Source organism: Gorilla gorilla, chromosome X (assembly GCF_029281585.2).
Source record: "Gorilla gorilla gorilla isolate KB3781 chromosome X, NHGRI_mGorGor1-v2.1_pri, whole genome shotgun sequence".
In the NCBI taxonomy this organism is placed as follows: domain Eukaryota; kingdom Metazoa; phylum Chordata; class Mammalia; order Primates; family Hominidae; genus Gorilla; species Gorilla gorilla.
The window spans coordinates 28,990,004-29,010,801 of NC_073247.2; the positions used below are offsets into that span (position 1 = coordinate 28,990,004).

Below are 20,798 nucleotides of genomic sequence, written 5' to 3' on the forward strand. Positions count from 1 at the left end.
GCAGAGAGAAGTTTTTTTTTAAATTATTTTTCATGTAGACCCATTAACTTAGATTGCTTGATGCATTTGAATCCAGATTTTGAAGGGTAATAAGGTAGGTGTTTGGATATGAGCTAGAACTTGGGATAATAGTGTAGATTATGATTACTGGCTATAGTTGATTACCCTTGAACAGCTGTGAAATGAACCTTACTAGAAATTATTTTGCTATGGTAATAATCACAAATTATTCAGAGAAGTTATTTGAAGTTTCCATAGCTGTTGTTCAGTGGTAAGCATGTTTTACTGGGAGAGTAACTTTCAGATGGCAAGTGCTGAAACTGTAACAAACATTAGTTTAAATATTTTTCTATTATGGCATACCTAGTCTGAGTATTTGGCTTCATTTGCATATAATTTGTTAAGACCAAGATTTTAAGTTTTTTCGTGATGTTTTAGAATGATGTAATTTATGTCTGTGATGATTTTAGCAATTTAACCCAAAACATTTAAACTCTTGAATCTGTCATCTATTGAAAATAATGTATGTGTGTGTATGTATGTAAATATGCACACACATAAATAAAGATGATACTCTTATATTTGCTTTTTCTTTCCTATTGTACAAAATACTACCTGCCTTTTGAATTTAAGCCTTCGTGACACTTAATATATCTTTGTGTTTAGATCACAAATCTCTTACTTCCATGCAATGGCTTTTGTATTCTTCTTGAAATTGGGTGATTGAACTATTTTATGTTAATAGTAGTTATCTGAAGATCTCTTTGCCATTAAATTTTCAAAAATGGTTCGAATACTATTGGTTCTTGATTAAGGATGATTAAGAATTTAAAATAATAAATATAATAAAAATAAATTTAGCACCTTGAACACCTTGTTAAGAAATATTACTGTAGTTTGAAATTAAACAATTGAAAAGCTCCCTAATAAAATGCTAAATGCTATACTTTTAATGACTTGCCTTTAGTTATAAGTTTCTGAAGCTTAAAAAAAATTCCTGGGTGGATATTACTTGGGAGAAATAGGTTATTAGTTTCTAAGTTAAATTTGACTTTTTCCCGAACATAAAACCTCCTTTTATACAATGGCTCTGTTTATGCAATATTGCAAATGGAAACTTCAGTTCTTACTTCTAATCTTGGGTTTTAAAACTCAAAGATTTATGAGATATGTACATATCTTACATATGTACATACACATATGCATACATGTATTATACGTATACATATATCTGATATATATTACACATCATGTACAGAGTCCAAATGTTTTCTCCTAGTCATTGTCATACTTCAACCTGTGACCTTTTCCTCTATACTTTCATGTAACTTTAAGCTCTCCTTCTGCCTTTTATATAAAAATAGTTTATCATTTAAATATATTGTTTTTATCTTTCTATTTACTCATTTGTTAAAATGGTTGTTTCATATACCTGGTTCTCAAAACACACACTGTTAGTGCCAGCAGGATGGGCCCAGTGTGAAAGTGGATGAGAGTGGACATCTCTGCTCTTAGGAAACCAACTCTAAATGTGAACTCTGATTTTTAGTTACTGTGTGTAGGGAACTTTGAATTACAAGGATAAATAAACCATACTTTTCTTGCCTTTATATGGCTTATGGTCATCTGAAGAGATAGAAGAATAGATAACTTAAAAAAAAAACAAGTCTGTGAGGTTGCTGCAAATGAGATACATCTAAAACATTTCTCTCTTTGCTGTCCTTCACTACATGAGGTCACACACCAGCTCTTTAAGTATTGTAGCTTTCTCCTTGCATGTGTCTAAAAAGATGTCACTGGATGGAAAATTTAAAGCATAAATTAGTGCCTATCTCAGAGTATTATAAAACTCTTTTTTAGAATCTGCAGCTGTTTAGTCATTAGGCTTGTTATAGATAGTATATCCTTTTCTCAGCTAAAATCAGACCTTCAAATCTATACCCCATTATCCAAAAATAGAGAATTTGATGCTTCTGGCAAGATTGATGCTTTAGGGTCAAACAAATGGATTATTATGAAACTCATATTATAATTAAAAATGTATGTAATCTTCCCGATTGTACTTATGTAAAGTAATCAGGCCAATATGTTTTGCATACCTTTAAAAATTTAGTGAAATGTTTATAAAAATGTATAAGTCAGGTCTGTGTGATTGTTTATGCATAAATTGGGTATCTTTTTGAAAAGGTTGACTGGGGGTGTATATATAATTAAATAATTCTTAGCATGTTGTATATTTGAACAAGTATAGAAGAAAGTCACTTTTTTAATCTGTGTACTGTTGCAGTAATTGAGAGATCATGCTGATAAATAGGTGTATTTTGTCTTTTGTGCATAGAATATGATGTTGGGCTGATCCAGACCAAAGATCATACTTCCTAATTTACTGAAATTAATGCTGCTCAATTTCAAAGGAAAAATATAGCTTGCACTATTTTTTTTGACAGCTGAACAAAATTAAGCTGTATATATTTATTGTATATATAATAATAAGTTGTTATATATACACATTGACATGCATATGAAAACTCTTAGCAGTGACTAAGCTTCTTTTTAGGACTCATTATGACTACTCACATTTGAAAGATGTTCTAGGCTGGGCACAGTGGCTCACGCCTGTAATCCCAGCACCTTAGGAGGCCAAGGTGGGCAGATCACCTGAGGTCAGGAGTTCAAGATCAGCCTGGCCAACGTGGTGAAACCTGGTCTCTACTAAAAATACAAAAATTAGCCGGGTGTGGGGGCGCATGCTTTTAGTCCCAGCTACTCGGGAGGCTGAGGCAAGAGAGTCACTTGAACCTGGGAGGCGGAGGTTGCAGTGAACCGATATCGCACCACTGCACTCCAGCCTGGGTGACAAGAGTGAAACTCCATCTCAAAAAAAAAAAAAAAAAAGATATTCTGGTTTGGACCTTTACCCTGCAGATATGCATAGTTAATTATCTTTTTATTTGTATGTGTTTTTTTGTTTGTTTTTTGTTTTTTGTTTTTTTTGTGACGAAGTCTCACTCTCACCCAGGCTGGAATGCAGTGATGTGATCTTGGCTCACTGCAGCCTCCACCTCATGGGTTCAAGCGATTCTTGTGCCTCAGCCTCCCAAGTATCTGGGACTATAGGCGCGCACCAACATGCCCGGCTAATTTTTGTATTTTCAGTAGAGACGGGGCTTCATTACGTTGGCCAGGCTGGTCTTGGACTCCTGACCTCAAGTGATCTGCCTGCCTCGGCCTCCCGAAGTGCTGGGATTTACAGGCGTGAGCCACTGCGCCCAGCCTCATGTGTCTGTTTTAAAGTGCCTGTGAAATAGGCATGTTTTGTAGCATGCTCTTCTTAGCAAAAACACGAAAAGGTCATGCTTACAACAAGGCAAGGATAATTGAATGGGGTTGAAATGAAGACATTCAATTAGAACTTGAGGAAAGTGGGCTTGTACAGCTTGATAGAGAGAGGCTGGAGGGTGATGCTCATTGAGCCCAGGACAGGAAAGTGGTGATTCATATAATTTGTTTCCTGTGACTATGGTTGACTTATGAGAAGTTTTTGTTTGTTTTGAAGCAGTAGGTGACATATGCTTTTGAGATAGCTAGTTATACAAAGCTGTGAACATCCAACTTTGGGGTACAGCCTATAAGTGTTCAATAAATAATAATCTTACGTTAGAGAACTGAAAATGAAGGATGCAGTAGAGAGCTGTTGCAGAGTAGCAGGGACCTGGTATGTGTGGAGGGATGAAAGACAATCCCAGGGACTTGAATGTGGTAAACTAGAAAAGCTTTGGTATTATTTATCAGGCTGGGAAACTTATAAAAGATATATGAGTTTGGGGGGAGAAATAATGAGTTTGGCTTTAATAAAGAATAAAAATGGCAGCAGAACATAAAACCTAATATTAACAAATACTACCTATTGAGCATCTACCACATGCTAGACACTCTACTAGATGTCTCAACCACTACAACAAGATAACTCTATTCTTAGCCTCATTTTACAGATGAGGAGACTGAGTCTTAGAGGGTCTATGTAATAGGGCCAAAATCATGTGGCTGATAAATTGTGGAACTAGGCTTTGATCTGACTCCAGAAATAGCTAACTTGAGCATGAGATAGGAGCCTTCTCTTCTCTTTTCCTTCCTTCCTTCCTCCCTTCCTTCCTTTCTTCTTTCCTTCTTTCTCTCTCTCTCTCTTTCTCTCTCTCTCTCTCTCTCTCTCTCTCTCTCTCTCTCACTGTGTTGCCCAGGTTGGAGTGCAGTGGCACAAATCTCTGCTCACTGCAACCTCCGCTTCCCGGGTTCAAACAATTCTTATACCTCAGCCTTCCGAGTATCTGGGATTACAGGCATGAGCCACCACCATGCGTGGCTAATTTTTGTATTTTTAATAGAGATGGGGTTTCACCATGTTGGCCATGCTGGTCTTGAACTCCTGACCTCAAGTGATCAGCCTCCCAAAGTGCTGGGATGACAGGCGTGAGCCACTGCGCCTGGCCTACCTTTTTTTTTTTTATTGCTAAACAATTTTAAGAAGATACTTGAGGAAAAAGATCTGTCTCCTCTTAGAGAGGCACTCATAGAGAACCATTGTGTGTGGTTTCTGCTCTTGTCCTGGATTTTGTTGCTGATCCAATTAATTGTAGAACAGTGCCTGGAATGCTGAAATAGTCTCACCCAAATTCTAATTCTTTGTATTTTAATATTTTGTATTTGAGATTTTGCTAGACTGTTGATACCGGAAAAACTACAAATGCTGCTGTTGTCTTTTTTTTTTTCTAATAAGATAGGATCTCGCTATGTTGACCAGGCTGGTCTTGAACTCCTGGCCTCAAGCAATCCTCCCATCTTGGCCTCCCAAAGTACTGGGATTACAGGCGCCTGGCCACTTCTGTTGTCTTTTTATCTATTAAAGAAATAATGGCTCATGTGTCATTTTCCATGCTGATCTGACTTTTTGTTTTTTTGAGATGAAGTTTTGCTCTTGTCACCCGGGCTGGAGTCCAGTGGCGCTATCTCAGCTCACTGCAGCCTCCGCCTCCTAGGTTCAAGTGATCTCCTGCCTCAGCCTCCCAAGTAGCTGGGATTACAGGCATGTGCCACCACACTGACTAATTTTTTGTATTTTTAGTAGAGACAGGGTCTCACCATGTTGGTCAGGCTGGTCTTGAACCCCTGACCTCATGTGATCCACAACGCCTGGGCCTCCCAAAGTGCTGGGATTACAGGCATGAGCACCTGGCCTGACTTAACTTTTTTAGGGAGCTAGAAGAGTTTTGGGCCTTTGCAAGCCTCCTGTTTGCCTTTATCCTCATCATCCGAATCTACATTTAGTTTATTGTTTGTGAGTTTTTTAGTAAACAGAGTAAGGGAATGGTCATGTTACAATTAGTATTACCTCTTTCTACTCTGAAAACTTTTCCTCATTCCTCCTTTTTACAGTGATTCAGTTCCTAAATCATCATTTCCCCGCTCACTTCTAGAGGATGAATTGGCTGGAATGCTTTTCCAGTGTACCACTTTCAAGTCCTTGGGATTATCTTTCATCCCTCTTCAGGGACTGAGTCCCTGCTACTCTGCAACAGCTCTCTACTACATCTTTCATCTTCAGTTCTCTAATTTAAGTTAACATTCTTATTTATTGAATACTTATAGTTAACTTTAAAGTCCTTTTATGGTAATCATAAAAATATAATTAGTTCAAAGAAGAGAACATCTCTTCTGTACTATAAGGTGAATAATTTCATTAGTCTCTGATAAATGTGCTTAAGTGATTTATACTAGCTCCTTAATGCCACTTTTCTTCAAAACTTCAGAAACAAAAATGAGTGTGAATCATTTTTCCCCACAGGCCTGCAATATATAGGCACTGATGAACAAATACCTATATAGTGGAAACTCTTGAGTAATTTAAGCATAGCTCTTTATCAGTTGTTGAAACTTCTTCAAAGTAGTGCATGGATCCCAGCACTTTGGGAGGCCAAGGCAGGCGGATCACCTGAGGTCCAAGAGTTCAAGACCAGCCTGGCCAACATGGTGAAACCCCATCTCTACTAAAAATACAAAAAAATTTGCTGGGCATGGTGGCGGACACCTGTAATCCCAGCTACTCAGGAGGCCGAGGCAGAATTGCTTGAACCCGGGAGGCGGAGGTTGCAGTGAGCGGAGATCGGGCCACTGCACTCCAGCCTGCGCGACAGAGCAAGACTCCGTCTCAGAAAACAACAGAGTAGTACATCGTGATCTATTCCTACATAAAAAGTAATCCAACACTGATTTACTGTGTAATTAGAAGCTGTAGTTCATATTTTACAATTTAAAGGTGTCTTTCATATATTAAAGCATTTTAATTTTAAAAAAATCAACTTTTTTTTTTTGTTTTTAAAGCTACTTCCTATACTTAAAACACTGTGTTCTAGGCATGACATCATAAAGTAAAATTCAACCAGACATCTAAGGAAAGTCTATTGAATGCCTATCAAATATCAGGCACTTAGCTAGGCCCTGACTACAAAAAAACAATAAGATGTAATTTTTACTTTTAAGGAATTTAACATGGATAAATTAACAAATATAAAGTCATGTTTTCTTTTCTTTTCTTTTTTTTTTTTTTTGAGGCAGAGTCTCGCTCTGTCGCCAGGCTGGAGTGCAGTGGCACAATCTCAGCTCACTGCAACCTCTGCCTCCCGGGTTCAAGTGATTCTCCTGCCTCAGCCTCCCGAGTAGCTGGGACTACAGGTGCCCGCTACCATGCCTGGCTAATTTTTTTTATTTTTAGTAGAGATGGTGTTTTACCATGTTGGCCAGGATGATCTCGATCTCTTGACCTCATGATCCACCCTCGGCCTCCCAGAGTGCTGGGATTATAGGCGTGAGCCATCGCCCCAGCCTTAAAGTCATGTTTTCTGTTGTCAGGAAGTTTAACATATAGTTTGGGAGAGGTGAATTTGAGATAAGATGGTAGTTGACATGATAGTGTGAAACCTTTCCCTTTTTTTTTTCCAATAAATTTCTCCATTGAAGCCTGCCTTAGGAAAAATTCATGTCAATAATAAAGCGGGAGGGGAAAAGCATTTCCCAGAACCCCACATGAGAACTACCATAAAGCTGGGAATAGAATTAAGAAGTAACGTTATTAGCTGATAATGGACTGAATGAGAATGGTATAGTGAGAACCTCTGTTTTACCTGTGTGTGTCAGAGGGCCCAGAATCCTTGGTGTAGTAATGATGGATTGTAGAACCTTCCCCAAATGGCACAGTTGAAACTTGATCCAGGAAGCCCAAGTCATTGCTGTTAAGACTCTACCATATTAGGATGGGCAGGAGAACCTCTCCTAGCTGTATAGATCCGGAGTTGGCAAACTACTGCCTGTGGGCTCTATTTTATAAATAAAGTTTTGTTGGAATGCAGCCACAGTCATTTAAGTATTTTTTGTGCATGCTTTTGCAATACAATGACGGTTGAGTAGTTGCGATAGAGACTGACCCACAAAGCCTGACATATTTATTATCTGGCTTTGTATAGAAAGAGTTTGCTGACTTCTGATATTGAGCAAGCCCTAACTAGGAGAATATTGTGGGAACAGCGTAGTGGCCTTAGTGAACCACAGTCTTAATTTCTATTTGACTCTTTGCCCTTGGTGCTCTAAGAGCCTGAGGAATAAGGTTAATAAGGTGGGGGACTTCAGTGAAAATTACTTTTCCCTTGATCTGGACTTGAGTAAATCCTTTGAATGGCTGGGCAGGAAGTTTTGTATTGGTTACCTCTTTCACGTGTCAACTGTCACAGCAGAGATGTGGAATTTGCTGGGTACTGGGCATACAGAGACGCATACAGTCTATTTACCTTCTGTCACATCACTGGCCTGCATAGTACCCTTTCCACCCAAAGACGAATACGAAGAAGAAAACAGTCCTCATTGAGATTGTGAAAAAATTCTTCAGCTCAAGAGAAGGACATTCTCATAAATATGAAGAGATTTATGAGTGTAAAATTCTTTGGAGAAAAATATGTGAGATTCAAAGGAACGTAAATAAGAAATTAAGACGAAACAGTTAACTTTTGTTTCAAGTGCCTCTTCCAGGCATTGTGCTAGCTGCTTTATTTTCGTGTCTCTTTCAATCCTCACATTAACCATAAAAGTTAGAAGGAATTATCCTCCTCTTATGTGGAGGAAACTGGTGCTCGAATAGGTTAATTTCCTGAAAGCCATACAAGTCAGTAGATGGTTGAGCCGGGAATTAGTCACATTTTAGGCTCCCCTTCTTTCTTAAAAAAATTGAGGTAAAAGTCACATAACATGAAATTAACTATTTTAAAGTATACAAGTATGTGACATTGAGTACATTCATAATGTTGTGCAACCACCACCTCTTTGAAGTTCCAAAACATTTTCATCACCTCAAAAGAAAACCCTGTACTCACTATTTACCCCCCATTTTCCCTTGCCCCTGGCAACCACCAATCTGCTTTCTGTATTTACCTATTTTGGATATTTCATATAAATGGAATCATACAAATCATACAACATGTGACCGTTTGTGTTTGGCTTCTTTGACCTATGTTTTCAAAGTTTATCCACGTTGTAGCATGTAACAGTACTTCATTCCATTTTATGCCTGCATGATACTGTTTCGTGTTGTATGAATATACCTCATCGTGTTTATCTTTTCATCAGTCATGGACATTTGAGTTGTTTCTACCTTTTGTCTATTGTGACTATTACTGCTATGAACATTCATGTACAAGTGTTGTTTGAATTTCTATTTTCAATTCTCTGGGGTATATACCCCAAAGTAGAGTGGAAATGCCATGTTTAATTTTTTGAAAAATTGCTTAAACTGTTTTCCACAGCAGCTGCCCTATTTACATTCCCACCAGCAATGTATGAGAGTTCCAATTTCTCAACATCCTCACCAACTCTTGTTTCCTCCTCCTCCTCCTCCTTCTCATTGAGACAAAGTCTCACTCTGTCGCCCAGGCTGGAGTGCAGTGGCTCCCTGCAACCTCCGCCTCCCAGGTTCAAGTGATTCTTGTGCCTCAGCCTCCCGAGTAACTGGGATTACAGTTGTGCAAGCCACCATGCCTGACTAATTTTTGTATTTTTATTAGAGATGGGTTTTTGCCATGTTGGCCAGGCTGGTCTCAAACTCCTGGCCTCCAGCGATCCACCTACCTTGGCCTCCCAAAGTGTTGGGACTATAGGTGTGAGCCACCACGCCTGGCCACCTTATTACTTTTTAATTGTAGCCACCCTAGTGGATGTAGTGTGGTATCTTATTGTGGTTTTGATTTCCATTTCCCCAATGATGAGTGATTTTGAGCATCTTTTCATGCGCTTTTGGTCATTTGTATATCTTCTTTGGAGAAATGTCTATTCCAATCCATTGAGCATTTTAAAATTGGGTTGCCTTTTTGGTTGAATTGTAAGAGTTATTCATATAATCTGAATATAGATTCCTTATCAGATATATGGCTTGCAAATATTTTCTCTAATTTTGTAGGTTGCCTTTTCACTTTCTTAATAGTGTGCTAGATGATGTACAAGGTTTTTAATTTTGATGAAGTCCAGTTTATTTTTTCCTTTATTGCTCATATTTTTAAAACCGTTGCCGAATCCAATGTCATGAAGATTTATGGCTGTTTTTTTTTTTAATGGTACAGTAGTATAGTTTTAGCTCTTAGGTTGTTGATCCATTTTGAATTGTTTGTACAGTTAAAAATTGTTTTAATGAAATTTTATTTTTATATATTTAAGGGGTACAAGTACAGTTTTGTTACATGGGTTTATTTGCGTAGTGGATGAAGTCTGAGGTTTTTGTGTAACCATACCCAAATAATGTACATTGTACCCATTAAGTAATTTCTCATAATGTTTGTATTGTTTTTGTATATGTTGTGAGATAGAAGTCTAACTTCATTCTTTTGCTTGTGGATATTCAGTTGTCCCAGCACCTGGATTTGTTGACGAGATCATTCTTTCCCCATTTACTGGTGCTAGCACCCTTGTTGAAAATCAGTTGGCCATAGACATGTGAGTTTGTTTGCGGACTCTCACTTTTATTCCTCTGGGCTATGTGCCTGTCTTTATGTCAGCACTTCACTGGTTCAATTACTATAAATTTGTGGTAAATATTGAAATTCAGAAGTGTGAGTCTTCCAACTTTGTTATTCTTTTTCAATACTATTTTGTCTATCAAGGGCTCCTTGCTATTCTGTATGAATTTGAAATTTTTTTTTCATTTCTGGGAAAAAAAAAGCTGTTGAAATTTTGATAGAGATTGCAGTGACTCTGTAGATTGCTTTGGGTAGTACTGTCATCCTAACTATAAATTCTTCCAATCCGTGGGACCTTTCCATATATTTAAGTGTTTAACTTCTTTTAGCAATGTTTTGTAGTTTTCAGTGTGCTAGTCTTTTACCTCATTGGTTAGATTTATTCTTAGATGTTTTATTCATTCGGATGCTTTTTTTGTTTTTGAGGCAGAGTCTTGCTCTGTTGCCCAGGCTGGAGCTTTTTTTTTTTTTTTTTTTGAGACAGACTTTTGGTGTGTTGCCCGGGCTGGAGTGAAGTGTTGTGATCTTGGCGCACTGCAACCTCTGCCTCCTGGGTTCAAGCAATTCTCATGCCTCAGCCTCCTGAGTAGCTGGTATTACAGATGTGCACCACCACGCCCAGCTAATTTTTATATTTTTAGTAGAGACAGGGTTTTGCCATGTTGGCCAGGCTGGTCTCAAACTCTTGGCCTCATGTAATCCACCCACCTTGGCCTCCCAAAGTGCTAGGATTGCAAGCGTAAGCCACTGCGCCTCGCTGCTATTTTAAATGAAATAGCTCTGTTAATTTCTTTTTTAAGAAATTTTTTAAAGGTTTTTTTAAGCTATTTTAAATGAAATTGCTGTTAATTTCTTTTTTAAGAAATTTTTTTAAGATTGTTTGTTGCCAGTGTATGGAAATATTATCGAATTTTTTTTTTTGTTTTTTTGAGACAGAGGCTCTGTCACCCAGGCTGGCTGTAGTGCAGTGGTGTGATCTCGGCTCACTGCAACCTCTGCCTCCCAGGTTTAAGCCATTCTCTTGGCTCAGTCCCCCATGCAGCTGGGATTACAGGTGCATGCCACCACACCCAGCTAATTTTTGTATTTTTAGTACAGACAGAGTTTCACCATGTTGGCCAGGCTGGTTTTGAACTCCAGACCTCAAGTGATCTGCCTGCCTTGGCCTCCCAAAGTGCTGGGATTACAGGCGTGAGCCACCACACCCGGCCCCAGTTTTTTTTTTTTTATTGTGGTAAAATATATGTAATATAAAATTTGCCGTTTTAACTATTTCTAAGGCCGCAGTTTGACATTAATTGTATTCACGGTGTTACGTAACCATCACTACTATGTATTTGCACATTGTTTTCATTACCCCAAACAGGAACTCTCTGCCAATTAAGCAATAACTCTCTAATTCCCCTATCCCCAGTAGTTGTAACTTCCAACCTACTTTCTGTCTCTGTGATTTTTGCCTATTCTACATATTTTATATAAGTGGAATATTACAGTATTTGTCCTTTTGTGTCCGATTTCTTTCACTTAGCATGATGTTTTTAAGGTTCATTCATGTAGAGTATATCAGAACTTCATTCCTTTATACGACTGAACAATATTGGAACAACATATAACAATATTATATGGTTGAACCTTGAAAACATCATGTTCATTGTATATGTATACAACGAACAAAATGTGTTGTATACATGTAATTAGACATCATCTATTACCATTGAGTATTCGTGCTGTTACCTGTGGGTTTTATAAATGTTCTTTATCAGGTTGAGGAACTTGCCCTCTATTTATAGTCTTCTAATCTGCCATGGATATGGTATGTGGGGGGAGAATGTATACCACATTTTGTTTATCCATTTGTTTCTTTGTGGACACTTGAGTTCTTTATACCTTTGGTTATTATGAATAATGCTGCTATGAACATTCACATACAAGTATCTGAGTCCTTGTTTTCAATTCTTTTGAATATATACCTAGGAGTAGCATTGTTGGGTCATATGGTAATTACATGTTTAATATTTTGGGGCCTACTGGTTTTTGTGTTTTGATCTTGTATTATGCAACTTTGCTGAATTCGTTTATTAGTTCTAATATTTTTGTGTGTGGATTCTTTAGAATTTTCTCTGTATAAGGTACCATCTGTGAATAGGGGTAGTTTTACTTATCCATTTACAATTTGGATACCTTTTATTTCTTCTACTTGTCAAATTGCTCTGGCTAGAACTTCCAGTGCTTTGTTGAATAGAAGTGGTGAAAGTGGGCATCTTTGTCTTGTTCCTGATCTTGAGAGGAGGGGTTTTAGTCTATTACCATTGAGTATTCATGATGTTAGCTATGGGTTTTAAAAATGTCCTTTAACAGGTTGAGGAGGTTGTCCTCTATTTCTAGTCTTCTCATCTGCCATGGATATGATATGTGGGTAAAGGTAGGTGGGCAGTTTAAAATGCACAGTGTTATCACAAAGCAGCTACCTCTTTCACCAAGCCTTCCTGTGGTAGTTGTGAGTTTTTGAATACCTGCAGAGTTGTGGAAAAGTTGATTCTGATACTTTTTGCCAGCTCATTAGTTGTTTTTGTGGAGGGACAGAGTCCTAGATTTCCCAGTTCTGCCATTTTCAGTGCTAACACTCTCCAGATATGTGTTTTGCACATATTTCCTTCCAGTCTGTGGCATGTCTTTTCATTCTTACAATGGTATGTTTACCAGAGCAGAAGTTTTTAATTTTAATGAAATCCTACTTAGCAATTTTGTCTTTCATGGACAGTCCTTTTGGTGTTACATCTGAAACCTCATTGCCAAACTGAAGGTCACCTAGATTTTCTAGGTTATCTTCTGGAAGTTTTATACATTTGCATTTTACGTTTAGGTGTATGATCCATTTTGAGTTAGTTTTTGTGAAACTTGTAAGGTCTGTGTCTAGATCCTTTCTTTTGCATTTGGACATCTAGCACCGTTTGTTGAAAAGATTGCTTTCCCTGTTGGATTGCCTGTGCTCCTTTGTCAAAGATCTGCTGATTGTATTTGTGTCGAGTCTATTTTTTGTTTGTTTGTTTGTTTGTTTGTTTTAGAGATGGGGTCTTGCTTTGTCATCCAGGCTGCAATACAGTGATGCAGTCATGGCTCACTACAGCTTCAAACTCCTGGGCTCAAGTAATCCTCCCATCTCAGTCTCCCAAGTGGTTGGGACTATAGGCTCATGCCACCATGCCCTGCTAATTTTTAAATTAACTAATTAATTATTTTTGAGATGGAGTCTTGCTCTGTCGCCCAGGCTGGAGTGCAGTGGCGCAATCTTGGCTCACTGCAACCTCCACATCCTGGGTTCAAGCACGTCCTAGTCTCAGCCTCCTGAGTTGCGAGGACTACAGGTACATGCCACCACGCCTGGCTAATTTTTATATTTTTAGTAGAGATGGGGTTTCAGCATATTGATCATGCTGGTCTTGAATTCCTGACCCCAGGTGATCCACCCGCTTCAGCCTCCCAAAGTGCTGGGACTACAGGCGTGAGCCACTGCGCCCAGCCTAATTTTTAAATTTTTTGTAGGGACAGGGTCTTGCTATGTTGACCAGGCTGGCTCTTGAGTCTGTTTTTGTGCTTTATTTTGTTCCATTGATGTCTGTGTCTATTTTTCACCAGTACCATATTGTCTTGATTGCTGTAGTTTTGTATTATCTTAAAGGGGAGTAGTAGTATCAGTCCTTTCACTTTGTCATTCTTCAGTATTGGGTTGGCTGTTTTGGGCCTTTCAGTACACCCTTTGACTTTAGTTTGTCAGTATTCACAGAATAGCTTCTAGGGATTTGGATTGGGATTGCATTGAATCTGCAGATCAAGTTGAGAAGAACTGACATCTTAACAATATTGAGTCTTTTTTTTTTTTTTTTTTTTAGTTGGAGCCTCACTCTGTTGCCCAGGCTGGAGTGCAATGGTGCGATCTCGGCCCACTGCAACCTCCGCCTCCTGGGCTCAAGCGCTTCTCCTGCCTCAGCCTCCCGAGTATTTGGGATTGCAGGCTCCCACCACCACGCCTGGCTAATTTTTGTATTTTTAGTAGAGATGGGGTTTCGCCATGTTGGTCAGGCTGGTCTCAAACTCCTGACCTCAGATGATCCACCCGCCTCGGCCTCCCAAAGTACTGGGATTATAGGCATGAGCCACCGCACCCGGCCAACAATATTGAGTCTTATAATCTGTGAACACAAAATCTCTCTCCATTTATTTAGATCGTCTTTGATTTTCAACAGCAATGAATACTTTTTCACATACAGATCTTGCAAATATTTTGTTAGGTTTATACCTTAGCACTATTTTTGGGGTGCTAATATAAATTGTATTGTGTTTGCAATTTCAAATTCTAGTTGTTCTTTGCTGGTATACAGGAAAGTAATTGACTTCTGTCTGTTAACTTTGCATCCTGTGACCTTGCTGTAATTGTTTAGTAGTTCCAGGTTTTTCTTTTTCTTTTTTTTGTTTTTGTAGATTCTTTGGGATTTTCTACATAGACAGTCATGTCATCTGTCAACAAAACAGTTTTATTTCTTTCTTCCCAATTTGTATATCTTTTCTTTCCTTTTCTTATCTTATTGTATTTCTTATGACTTCCAGTACAGTGTTGAATATTACTTACGAGGTGGGGCATCCTTCTGATCTTAAGGGGAAGGCGTGCAGTTTCTTACTGTTAAGTACCAATAATGTTAGGTTTTTTGTAGATGTTCTTCATCTGAGGAAGTTCCTCTCTATGCCTAGATTGCTGGGAGGTTTGTTTTTTTTTTCTTAAATCAGTGACGGAGATTGAGTTTCAAAAAACGCTTTTCTGTATCCATTGATAAGACCATGTGATTTTTCTACTTAGCATGGTGGTGGTGGTATATTACATGGCTTGATTTTGGAATGCTGAAGCAGCCTTTCTTTCTTTCTTTTTTTTTTTTTTTTTTTTTGAGATGGAGTTTCACTCTTGTTGCCCAGGCTGGAGTGCAATGGTGCGATCTCGGCTCACCGCAACCTCCGCCTCCTGGGTTCAGGCGGTTCTCCTGCCTCAGCCTCCCGAGTAGCTGGGATTACAGGCACCTGCCACCACGCCTGGCTAATTTTGTATTTTTAGTAAAGATGGGGTTTCTCCACGTTGGTCAGGCTGGTCTCGAACTCCCGACCTCAGGTGATCCGCCCGCCTCAGCCTCCCAAAGTGCTGGGATTACAGGCGTGAGCCACCGCGCCTGGCCTTGAAGCAGCCTTTCATACCTGGTGTATAGTTCTTTTCATATATTGGCGGATTTGATTCCCTTAATATTTGTTGTGGATTTTTGCATCTGTATTCATGAGAGGTATTGGTCTGTAGTTTGCCTTTTGAAAAATATATTTAGCTTATTTTGGTATTAGGATGATACTGACCTCATAGAATGAGTTAGGAAGTATTCCCTCTGCTCCTGTTGTCTGGAAGAGATTGTAGATAATTAGTATAATTTCTTAAATGTTTGCTAGAATTCACCAGTGAAACCATGTGAGAATGGAGCTTTCTTTTTTGGAATATTAATAATTATTGATCAATTTTCATATATACAGGCCTATTCAGATTATTATTTTCTGTGTAAATTTTGGTAATTTGTATGTTTCAAGGAATTGGTCCATTTTATCTAAGTTGTCAAATTTTTAGGCATAGATTTATTTATAATAATCTGTTATTTTCCTTTTAATGTCCATGTGATTTGGTAGTGATGACTCTTCATTCAAATCTGATGTGAATAATTTTTTCTCTTGGTTAATTTGACTAGAGGTTTATCAGCTTTATTGATTTCAGAGAAGCAGCTTTTGTTTTTACTGTTGATTGTTTTCAGTTCATTGATTTCTACTGTAATTAAAAATTTTTTTTCTTCTCCGTGTTTTAGGCTTAAGTTGCCCTTCTTTCTTTTCTTTCCTAAGGTAAAGCGTAGATTATTGATTTTACGTCTGTTTTCTAATAACGCACTTGATGCTATAAGCTTTTCTCTAAGTGCTGCTTTCATAGTATTGCACAAGTTTTGACTTGTATTTTTATTTAGTCCAAAATATTTTAAAATTTCTCTTCAGACTTCTTTGACTCATGTGTTATTTAGTAGTTTGTTGTTTATTCTCTAAACATTTTGAGATTTTCCAGCTATGTTTTTGTTACTGATTTCTATTTTAATTCCGTTGTGGTATGATAGCATACTTAGTATGATAGCTACAAATTTATTAAGGTATATGTTATGGCCCAGTTGTGGTCTGTCTTGGTAATTGTTCCATGTAAGCTTGAGAAGAATGTGTATTCTGCTGTTACTAAAGTATTATATAAATGTCAAGTAGATCCAATTGCTTGATGGTATTGTTCAATTCATAGATACCCATACTCATTTTTTTTTTTTTTTTTGCCTGCTGTATCTATCGGTTACTGAAAGGGGCTGTTAAAGTATCCAACTATAGTAGTGGATTTGTCTATTTCTGTTTGCAGTTATACCAGTATTTTCCTCATGTATTTTGATGCTCTCTAGTTTGGTACATTCATATTAAGGATTGTTATGTCTTCTTGGAGAATTTTGCATTTTGTAATGCTATTCTTTATCCCAATGATTTTCCTTGTTCTGAAATCTGCTTTGTCTAAAATTTATATAACTACTTCAACTTCCTTTTGATTAGTGTTATCGTGGTATAACTTTCTCCATCCCTTTACTTTTATCCTATCCGTTTCCTCCCTCCCCCCCCCTTTCTTTCTTTCTCTTGCTTTGCTTTGCTTTCTATTTATTTATTAATTATTTTTAGATACAGAGTCTTGCTCTGTTGCCCAGCCTGGAATACAGTGGCACAATCATGGTTCACTGCAGCCTCCGCCTCCTAGGCTCAAGTGATCCTTCTACCTCAGCCTTCTGTGTAGCTGGGACTACAGGTGTGCACTGCCATGCCTGGCTAATTTTTTGTATTTTTTGTAGAGACAGGGTTTTGCCATGTTGACCAGGCTGGTCTCAAACTCCTGGGCCTCAAGTGATCCTCCCACCTCAGCCTCCCAAAGTGCTGGGATTACAGGCATGAGCCACCACGCCTGGCCCGTTCCTTTATATTCATTTTTTTAAATCTACTCTGATAATTTCTTTTAACTGGTGTATTGAGGCCATTCACAGTTAAAATGATATTAATATGGTTGTATTAATATGAACCATGTTTATAACTGATTTTCTATTTGTTGTACTTACTTTTTTTTTTTTAATCCCCTCTTTTTCTGCCTTCTGGTTTTAACTGACCATTTTACAGGATTCCATTTTCTCTCCTGTTTTAGTGTCTATTATACTGTTTTTACTTTTTTTTTTTTCGGTCATTGCCCTAGAGTTTGCAGTGTACATTTACAACTTATCTAAGTACACTTTCAGATAACTCTATACTGCTTCTTGAGGAGTGTAGGTAACTTTTACTAGAATTTTTGAACTCCTCCCTCCAGTCCCTTATAACGTTACTATTATTCATATTGCTTATCCATATGCTATACTCAGTCGATAATAGTTACTATTATTATTTTGAACAGTTATCAATTAAGAATAGGAAAAATAGATTTTATCTTATTTATTCCTTCTCCAATGCTCTTTTCTTTCTGTAGATCCCAGTTTCTTACCTATATAATTTTGCTTTCTCTCTGAAGAACTTTTTAAAGCATTTTTAAAGGGCAGGTCTACTGGTGACAAATTCACTCAGCATTTGTTTATCTGAGAAACTCTCCTTCAGTTTTGAAGGATCATTTCACTGAGTAACTTTGAGGCAGAGTTTTTTTTTTCTTTCAACATTTTATAAATATTTCACTCTACTTTCTTGCATGGTTTCTGACAGGACATCAGAGGTAATTCTTATCCTTGTTCTCTATAGGTAAGGTGTTTTTTTTCCTCTGGTTTCTTTCACAATTTTCTCCTTGTGTTTAGTTTTGTGTAGTTTGAATATGATGTACTTAGGTGTAGATCTTTTGGTATTTATTGTGCTTGGTGTTCTCTGAGTTTCCTGGATATGCAATTTGGCACCCTTAATTTTGAAAGATTCTTTGCCATTATTCTTCCAAATATTTCTTCTCCCTTGTCTCACTTTTCTCTTCGTATTCCAATTACGTATGTTACACCTTTTGTAATTTTCCCATAATTCTTGGATGTTCTGTTCTGCTTTTTAAAATTCTTTTTTTTGCCGGGCACAGTGGCTCACGCCTGTAATCCCAGCACTTTGGGAGGCTGAGGCGGGCGGATCACAAGGTCAAAAGATCGAGACCATCCTGGCGAACATGGTGAAACCCTGTCTCTACTAAAAATACAAAAAAAAAAATTAGCCGGGCATGGTGGTGCACGCCTGTAATCCCAGCTACTCAGGACGCTGAGGCAGGAAGAATTGCTTGAACCTGGGAGGCGACAGAGGTTGCAGTGAGCCAAGATCACAACACTGCACTCCAGCCTTGGCGACAGAGTGAGGCTCCGTCTCAAAAAAAAAAAAAAAAGAAAAAAAATTTCTTTTTTCCTCTTTCCATTTTAGTTTTGGAAGTTTCTACTGACATATCTTACAGCCTAGTGATTTTTTCCTCAGCCATGTCCAGTTTACTGTCAAGTCCATTAAAAGCATTCTTCATTTTTGTTACAGTGATTTTGATTTCTAGCATTTTCTTTTAATTCTTCCTTAGAGTTATGTATGCTTACATTACCCATCTGTTCTTGCATGCTGTCTACTTTTCCTATTAGAGCCCTTAACATATTAATCACAGTTATTTTAAATTCCCTATCTGATAATCCCCAAGTCTGTGCCATATCTGAGTCTGGTTCTGATGCTTACTTTGTCTCTTTAGACTATGCTTTTTCTTGCTTTTTGGCCTGCCTTGTAATTTTTTTTTAAAGCTGGATATGATATATTAGGCAATAAGAACTGAATAAATAGGCCTTTAGTGTAAGGTTATATGTTAATCTGTCTAGAAGCTAGGTCATGTTTAATGATGGTAGGTATAGATGCCAGAGGCTTCAGTTTCCTCTAGTGTCTTTGTTATTTTATTTTTCCTAGTCTGTTGTCTCTGGGTTCTCCTAAGAACTCCTTTATAAATAGTGAGTCTGTGTCTTGCAACTCTTTCAGTTGTAATTCTCTGTTAATGTACTGGAGCTCTGTTGACATGATGGGAAGAGTATGGCGAAGGGAAGAAAGTGTTCTATAATCTCATTCTTCTGTAAGACCTGAGTCTTTGGCTACAACCTTCAGAAGTGTTTCCAGCCACCCCTTCCCCTCCTTTTCTTCTGTTAGATGAAACAAGAAGGCTAGAGGGACTGTCTTTGGCTGATTTCCTTTCTCCCTGGACACCAAGGCTCTGGTAAATTTTCTCTTGGTCTGTTGACCTTTGTTATGAAAAACATTCTGGCCTTATTTCAAAGTGGTTACTTTCTTCCTCTCCCTACCTAAAAGAAGAGGAGATTTTTATTAGATCTTACCCCTGGGTGTATTTCAAATTACTTTTCCTTGTGTCTTACACAAAAAGGGAGGAGTTTTTTCTTGGGTCTTCAGAGTCAGAACCTGGTGAGATTTCCTGGAGGTAAAACTGCAAGAACTTAGAGGGCCTCCTAAGATTTAGTCCCCAGGAGTTCTCATTCACAAGCTAGTCTCAGTTAGCCTTTGTCAAAATTATCATTTAAGTTTTCTTACTAGTGTATCATTCCAGTGCCTTCTACTCCAGGTACTGCTGATCTTGGATGTGATTCTTTGTATTTGCCTGTTTCTCTAGATTTCAGGCGATTGGTTTACCCTCTGACCTCAATTCCGTAAATCCAAGAAAAGTTGCTGATTTTCAGTTTGTTAGGGTTTTTTCTTAATGTAAGGACAGGAGTGATGGTATCCAAGCACTGTATGGGTTGATGCTGAAACTGGAAGTCCTGTTTACATTTTAGAATTGGAAATATCTTGTCCAGTTTATAAATAATATTCAGCAAGAGGTTTTTTAACTTTCCTGTGAACCATTTTCTTAGCTGAAATGACTCATTCCCAGTTATTTTCATCCCTTTGAATTTCAAATCTCTGTATTTTCATATGCTTAGTAAGAACTTTTTCAGAACAAAATATTTGGAAAACTTAAGAACTTTATGTAGTTCTTGCAAATGGCTACTAACTTTACCCTAAAGAAACTAGAATTATTACACATTTTGATTTCCTTTTCTCCCCTACGGCATTTTTTTTTTTTTTTAACCTTCTGTAAACCATGCTCAAGTAGTTCTAGGGATTATTTTCTTCACTTATTTCACCCCACTTATTTTTGAAGAAGAACTCAGTTTTCTAAGGCACTTTGAAATCTCTAGAGACTAAGCACGGCTTAAATTTGAAAAACTAATGAGAATAAATGTGGAACTCTTATGCTGCCAATGGTTTATTTTCAATTAACCTTGAGGAATGTAGTAATTATAAACTATAGATCGTGGTGACTTTAGCTTAATAGGATTAGTTTGAGAATCTGTGTGATAGAGGACAATTTGGCTAAAATGTGTTATTTAAGCAACCGAGAAAGTAGTGTGTGTGTACTTTAAAGCCTTATAATTTGATTACTGGCTACAAATTTGCATTTTGGTAGGCTTTAGTTCTTATCCTTGGATAACAGTTGTAACTAACCTCAGTCATTTGAGACATTATAAATTTCGTTAACCTTGCTTCTTTTTTAGGGTTCATTTTAAGTTTTATTTTTCTCACTGAACGTACTGTGAGAAACAGCCATTAAACCAAGAAACAAATTAGCAGTATATTTAAAGATCGCTTATT

The 20,798-nt window shown here is 37.7% G+C and overlaps 1 protein-coding gene across 1 annotated transcript in view; it reads left to right on the forward strand.

Moving 5' to 3' along the window:
- Window positions 1–20,798, forward strand: part of CDKL5 (cyclin dependent kinase like 5) — a 227,369-nt gene that overhangs the window by 85,584 nt on the left and 120,987 nt on the right. The window lies entirely within an intron of this gene.